Source organism: Alligator sinensis, unplaced genomic scaffold (genome assembly GCF_000455745.1).
Source record: "Alligator sinensis unplaced genomic scaffold, ASM45574v1 scaffold188_1, whole genome shotgun sequence".
In the NCBI taxonomy this organism is placed as follows: Eukaryota; Metazoa; Chordata; order Crocodylia; family Alligatoridae; genus Alligator; species Alligator sinensis.
Window position 1 is genome coordinate 2,730,806 of NW_005841903.1, and position 8,164 is coordinate 2,738,969.

An 8,164-nucleotide genomic window follows, 5' to 3' on the forward strand; every position below is an offset into this window, starting at 1 on the left:
AGAAGGGCAGCCATTATCCATGCGGTCATCCAGGTGAATCTGAACCTGGCTCTCTCCTCATCACCGCATGCTGCAAGAGTGCCCTGCCTCCAGAGGAAACAACAAGCTCCTCTGGATGATGCGAGTGAGTAACCTACTAGAGATCCGATCAGATATTTAGCTTCAGTAACTCAGATGCGTGTTGAAACGGCTACCTCAGCCACCCTGGTTTGCTCTATGGGATTCCTTTGATATTCCTATAAGATTTCTTGATATTGCTCTACCTTTTACCCTATTTCCGCCCTACCCCTGTAATCAATAAAGTTCTCCTTTGTGACCGGTGTGGGAGACTTATTGAGGGGTGGGTCTAAATTATGCCAAGGAGGCCTCTTAGGTCGGTGGACTAAGGGAGGCTTCCTAATCAGCCCCTGACTTGGGGAAGTGCCCCAAGTGCCTGTATTGGGTCTAGCACCCATTGGACGATCAGGCCTGTGTTTTCCAAGGTGCGCAGAGCCAGAAGTGAGTCCAGAGCCTTGGATGGTGGCAGCGGGAACCCCAGGCTAGCGGGTGTGCTCCGGGGAAGGGGTCGGCCGGACGGGAGGCACCCTAAGGGAGGCACTCGGAGCCTGGAAGGTGGTCGGGAGCAGGGAGGTGGGCGGCTCAACGCAGGAGCGCCCCCTACTGGCCCGCCACAGTACCCACTTCTGAGAATGAAAAAATAGTGTAAGCACTATTTAGTCACATGCTAATCACGTTAGTCACTAAGCCTTAGAGAACAAGATTGGGGGCAGGCAGTAGAACAGAACAGGCCAGCCACTAATTAGTTCAATCTTGTACATTTGTGGTTTATGAGGTAATAGAACAAACTCAGTGGGAATTTCACCAGTTTAGAATCATGCTGATTTTGACCCCATTTCTGCACAGAGAAAAACCAAAACCAATTAGAGCCTGATGATAAGAGGAATTTAGCACCTACAACTGTCATTGGCTACAGTGAGAAGTAGTGACATTCAGAACACTGGTCAAAAATGAAAACAGTTTTTATGTAAAAATTCTTCATAAGAAAATATTCCCAGTCTTCCTGAAAAAATGTTTGGATTAAAAACAAATCAAACTCTACTAAGAAACACTGAAAATCAGACCCTTAATGCCTTCACATTCTGACTTTGTACTAGTTAAAACATTTATTCTAGAATGGAAGCTAATCCGCATAAATGTAATTATAGTAAAAATATCCAGGATAAGGATGTGGTATTAACTGTCAATGCACTCTGTATACAGGAGTGATCACAAGGTACACAGTTAAAAACTGGGCCCAGATCCAAGATGGAAATTGGAGTAAACAGAGACTCCTAAAGTGGCATGATTATCTCATCAAAGAGATTTAAACAAGACGCTTAGTTCTGCTCTTCTGTATTTCAATATCTTGGATTGAAACTAACAGTATGATTTTCAGTGCCAAAAAGTTGAAGACACCTCTGGGTAGGCCTTCTCCTTAATGGACTAGCCTTGCACCATATGTGCAAGGGACACCTTTGCATTACATCACTCTATAACAACTGAGTAGATTGAGAAGATCATCACTGGCAAAGAGTCAAATACCATTAATAAAGATAATTGACTCAAAGTGATTTGCTTGATGTTCGGCTTTGTAGCTCATTATGAATCCTTAGTGAAACAAAATATTTTTCATGTGTGTTTGTGACTTACAGCAATGATTTAGTTTGATTATGCATTACAATATAGTTATAATTTTCATCCCTCTCTGACAGCTAAATCTAAATTAATACTCACAAAAATCTAAGTGATAACATCAGAAAGAGAGTAAGCAGAGTTCCGATAGGCAGCCAATTTAACATGAATTTGAAAAAAGAAACTATATTAAACCAAAACATGATTTAGCATTTCAAACTATGTTTTCCATAGTTTGCATTTAGGAAGGAAAAATCTCGTGCACTGGTACAGGCTGGGGACTGACTGGATGGGCAGCAGCTCTGCAGAAAAGGACCTGGGGGCGACAGTCTACAATAAGTTGAATATAAGCCAACAGTGTGCCCTTGTTGCAAAGAAGGCTAACTGCATATTGGGCTGAAATGGTAGTAGGTAGGTCACTGGAGGAGACAAGAAGAGACTGGAAAGTCACCCCAGTGAGGTGACTGTCCTGTCTCTTCTTGAAGATTTCCAGGGTAGGTAAATGTACCACCTCTGGAGGGAGCCTATTCCACAGTCTGGACACCCTGGCTGTGAAGAAGTTTTTCCTAATGTTGAGCCTGAAATGGTATTCCAGGAGTTTATGGACTTTACTCCTGGCTATCCCCAAGGGCACCCTGGTGAACAGTTGTTCACCAAGCCCTTGATGTACGCCCCTAGTAAAGTGGTAACCCACTATCAAGCCCCCTCTCATCCTTCTTGTTTTCAGGCTGAAGAGTCCCAGGTCCCTCAGTCTTTCCTTGTATGGCTTTCCATGAAAGTCTCTGATCATATGGGTGGCCCTTCTCTGGACTCTCTTGAACTTTACCACATCCTTGTTGAAGTGCAGTGCCCAGTACTGGACACAGTTTTCCAGCTGCAGTCTCACCAAGGTCGAGTAGAGTGGAAGAATCACTTCCCTAGTTTTGTTGGAGATGCATCGATTGATGCATGCCAGGGTATTATTTGCCCTGTTGGCCATGGCATCACACTGCCGGCTCATATTCATACTGTGGTCTACTATTTCCCCCAGGTCCCTTTCATCTGTTGTGCTGACCAGTTTGGCATTGCCAAGCCTGTAGGTGTGTCGGGGGAAGGAAGTGATTATTCTCCTCCATTCAGCACTGGTGAGGCCACTTCTGGAGTGCTGTGTTCAGTTTTGGGGCCCCCACTACAGGAAGGATATGGACAAATTGGAGCAAGTCCAACAGAGGGCAACAAAAATGATGAGGGAGCTGGGGCACATGATTTATGAGAGCAGGCTGAGGGACTGGGTATATTTAGTCTACAGGAGAGAAGACTGAGGCGGGATTTAATAGCAGCTTTCAACTACCTGAAGGGGGGTTCAAAAGAGGATGCAGCTGGACAGTTCTCAGTGGTGGCAGATGACAGAACAAGGAGCAATGGTTTCAAAGTTACAGCAAGGTAGGTTCAGGTTAGATATTAGGATGAATTTTCTCACTAGGAAACACTGGACTAAGTTACCCAGAGAGGTGGTCAAGTCTCTATCCTTGGAAGTTTCCAAGACCCAGCTAGACAAAGCTTTGACTGGGATGATCTGGTTGGAAATAGTCCTGCTTTGAGCATGGGATTGGACTAGATGACCCCCTGAGGTCCCTTCTAACCGTAATTTTCGATGATTCTATTATTCTATATCTCCGGAAAGAATGAACAGTGCCAGATTAGAATATGAAATAAGATGCTTTTTTATAAAATCCAATACGTTCTTGTAAGAGGGAAAAAAAATCACAGTACGGGGTTAAATAATGAGACATCTGCACACCATAGTCCTTTATGGAAGGATATGGAGTCCAAGGTAGTGTGGGCACTAAGGTGCATGGTTGACAGCCCAGAGATTGCATGTTCAAGGTCACAACAGAAGTGCTTACAGCATGGCCATGTCATATTCCAGCAAATCTGCAAATTCTGCTAAATACATTTTCAGAAGGACAAGGACATGAGAAAGAAAGGATAGAAGGATATCAAATCCCTTAACCTAATTAGGTATATTTCATTACTTCTCTGTAGGTCTCTAATCTATAGATGACAAAATTAAGGCCCCAAAAATTAACTTACTATAGGTTGCACATAAAATTAGTTGCAAAATCTGTTTTTCTTCTCACAGAAACTTTGGATTTCTCAGTGAGAAGTTCAAAGTAGAAAAATTTGGCCAAAACTCTTTGGCTTTAAACTGAAAATAATTGAATCTCAAATGCTTCTTTAAGGTCATAAGGGATATAAAATTTGTGTAGCTTTGTACAATAAGTTTTCCATCTGGCCTGTTTCCCATTATATACCATGATCTCCCTTCCTCATTGCTGAGTCATCAATGTGCTTTTATTTTATTTTATTTTATTTTGGGGGGAGGCAGATGGAAAATGAACATTTTCCATGGAATGCAGAAACTTTTAGCAATTTTTTTTTCTGTTAAATAAAATTGTCTAAAAAGTTTCAACTCAATGTTTTCCACCACAAAATTCAGAACTTGTAAATTCTAGTTATCTGCTAATATTAAAACATAAAGCTCCAGATTCTGTGATGTCTTTGTGCTGGCGGTCTGTAGGCAGTGATATAACAAACTGAGCAGTGCCTCTGGAAGAGTGTGTGTGGGGGGGAGGGTGGCATGTAGATTCTGAAAGTGGGAGGGGAAGCGGGGAAGGGAAGGGTAGAGGGGAGAAAGCAGGTTTGGGGAGTGGAGGGAGGCAGGGGGTGTGAGTCCAAGAGCAGGGTTGGAGGCAGTAGCCTTACCTAGCTGGGAACTAAGCAGTCCCAGCTGAGTTGCTGCTGACATGCATGCTCTACTGCCCCAGCTGTGTTGGTCTGAAAGCAACAGCAGCTGGAACTGTTTAAAAGTTTCTGCTGTGGCATGGACTCTTAGGGGTGGGGGATGATTCTGGTGCCCCTCCTAATTTGGCTGAGGCAGCTGCGCCTCACCTACCATTAGTTATGCTACTTTTTTGAAAAAAGGGAGGGCTACTTCATCTCCTTTCTATTTCTTTCCCAGGTAACTACAATTCAAGTGGGTAAGAGACACTCACTACTCCACAATATTATCCCTAAGGCCTAATTGCCATGAATGTCATTAGCTTGGGCAGTGTCATATAATTTTCCTCTGAGGAAGCACAGACACTCGAAGCACATTCAAAAGGCTAAGGCGACAACTAAACTAAAATTAGCGACGAGAGTCAAGGACAACAAGAAGTCCTTTTTTAGGTAGGAAACAGAAGAAAAACAAGTGGGAGTGTGGGGCCACTGCTCAACAACTCAGGACAGCTGGTTACTGGCACTCAGGAGAAAACTGAACTCCTGAATGACTTTTGCTTTGGTCTTTCATCGAGCCAGGGGCAAAATCATGCCAGAGTGGGTACAGAATGAGCAGTGTAAGAATGACTGCCTCCCTACTATTACTGTAGAACGGGTATGTGATCATTTGAACAAATTAAACATGTATACATCAGCAGGACCAGATGAGCTTCATCTGAGGGTGCTGAAGGAGCTGGCCAAAGTCATTGGGGGACCGCTGGTGAAACTTTTCCAAAACTGGTGCTCTAGAGAGGTCCCTGAGGACTAAAACAGGGCCTCCCTCCTCCAAGAAATGATGGAGGGAGGACCCAGGTAACTATAGGCCAATCAGCCTAACTTCTATCTCAGGGAAGATCCTGGAAAAATTAATCAAGGAATCTATGTGAAATAGGCTTGCAGAAGGTAGGATTCTGAATGACAGCCAGCATGGCTTCGTCACCAGCAGGTCTTGTCTTACCAACCTTATCTCCTTTTACGATTAGGTAACTCACCACCTGGATAAAGGAGAAGAGGTTGACATTGTAGACCTTGACTTCCAAAAGGCCTTTGATCTGGTATCCCATGATGTCCTTATGAGTAAATTGGAGAACTGTGAACTCAACCATGAGACAGTTATGTGGGTAGGGAGCTGGCTATGGGGTAGGATCCAGATAATTCTAATAAACGGATCTGTGTTGTCTTAGCGAGAAGTGGCCACTGGTGTCCCTCAGGGGTCGGTGCTTGGTTCAGTGCTTTTCAACATCTTAATCAATGATTTGGATGCAGGGGTGAAGAGCTCACTGGCCAGGTTTGTGGACAACACCAAGTTATAGGGAAACGTGATCACACTTGAAGATATGCTGCAGATACAAGTGGACCTAGACAGGCTAGCAATTTGTGCAGATTGGAATCAAATGGAGTTCAATGTTGAGAAATGTAAAGTGCTGCATCTGGGGACAAAAAAACCCCTACACACCTACAGGCTTGGCAACACCAAACTGACCAGCACCACAAATGAAAGGGACCTGGGGGAAATAATAGACCACAGTATGAATATGAGCCGGCAGTGTGATGCCATGGCCAACAGGGCAAATAATACCCTGACATGCATCAATCAATGCATCTCCAACAAAACTAGGGAAGTGATTCTTCCACTCTACTTGGCCCTGGTGAGACTGCAGCTGGAGTACTGTGTCCAGTACTGGACGCTGCACTTCAACAAGGATGTGGTAAAGTTCAAGAGAGTCTAGAGAAGGGCCACCCATATGATCAGAAACTTGCACGGGAAGCCATATAAAGAAAGGCTGAGGAACCTGGGACTCTTCAGCCTGAAAATGAGAAGGCTGAGAGGGGACTTGACAGCGGCTTACCGCTACATCAGGGGCATACATCAAGGGCTTGGTGAACAACTGTTCACCAGGGTGCCCTTGGGGATAGCCAGGAGTAAAGGCCATAAACTCCTGGAAGACCATTTCAGGCTTAACATTAGGAAAAAACTTCTTCACAGCCAGGGTGTCCAGACTGTGGAATAGGCTCCCTCCAAAGGTGGTACATTTGCCTACCCTGGAAATCTTCAAGAGGAGACTGGACAGTCGCCTTGCTGGGATCACCTGAACCCAGTTGTCTCTCTCGCCTGGTGCAGGGGGCTGGACCTAATGATCTTCTGATGTTCCTTCCAGCCTTGCTATCTATGAATCTCTGACACTGGAAAAAGACATCCTTTCCAAAGCTGTCCAGTTCAGGGGCACTGTGAGCACTGTTGTACTTGCAGAATTTTCCCTCAGGAAGTTCTCAAACTATTACTACTACTACTACTACAACTACAACTACTGATGGACCTAGTAGCACCATTTATTAAGGTTGTTTGACACTTCTCATTGTAAGACCCTATTTCCAACTCCTTTAGAAAATGTGGTCACCCTTTAATTGTTTGGGCTGAAACTTTTTACACTAGATATATGCCTCAAGTTGAATTTTTTTGGAAACTTTCAAAATGGCTTAGCAGTTTCCAAGGATATGGCTTGAGAGAAAGAAATCATATCTTTGTTGATAATAATTTTTTAAAAATCGGACTTTTTTTTTAAGCAGCTCTTGTGAGCAGTTGAAATTTGGGTGAGTGAGTCTTTTGCCATGAACTTCAGTCTAGGTATGGTGAAACCTTTGAAAATAATGCCACTTGAATGATAGTAAGAATGCTTATATTAATTTAACTAGCTGATATATTATTATTTGATTGCTGAGCAGTAGTTATATAGTAGTTACATAATAGTTGCTTAGTAGTTACATAGTAGTTACATAGTGACAGTAGTTACATAGACAGTCTGGAATGGTTCATTAGATAACTGCCAGTTTAAAGACTTTAGAGTAGGAGATAGTAGAAACTGGTCTATCCAAAGACAGAAGAATGTTAAAGAAATGTAAGGTACCAGACAGAATCACATATCAAAGGTTCACTTTTCAGAGTCCTTTACAATGGCAAAAAACACGAATAAAAATATAACTCAAGTGATTCATTGTAGCAAAGTGAAACAAACTACAAAATTTCATAATTTCCCACTAATTTAATTAGAAAGATCCATGGAAAGAGTTTCTAGGGCCATAGGTTTCCTCAAATGAAACTGTCTCCTGCTTCTGACCTCCATCCATTTCATGAAACATTGTATATTATGGTCTCTTGGTGAATTTTTCTGGAGTACCATAAGAAGGAAAAACCAGCCAACACTGGATGAAACCATTAGCTAATATAAATATTTATGCCACTTTATGACAGCTGTAAAGATTTCTTTCTGATGTTTAATACAATGAAATCTCAGGTCAGGGCTTAGTATTCTTTCATGTTTTAAGACAAAATTAATAACACTGAAATTCAGTGATATTTCTTCTCCTTGCATTGATTGCTTCTATTGAATGTGGTTTCTGTACATTTCCAAAGAATTCCCTGGAGGACTGGCACTTGAAGGTTATGGCTACAAATTGAACAATGAAGCAGGTCACCATGTCCTAAGAAATCAGGTCATTCAGCTGTATTTCATGTTATCATTTTAACATCAGGGGTTGGAGGAGCACACGCGATTGCAAAGCAGCTCTTTGGAAGAGCAGCTTGGAGAACCTACGGCAACAGTAAATACTTTCAATATAAAGCCTAGCTTGTCTTCGGCAAACAGTACAATTATAGTTTATGTCCGCTGATCTCTTCCATTTATGTGAAAGAGTG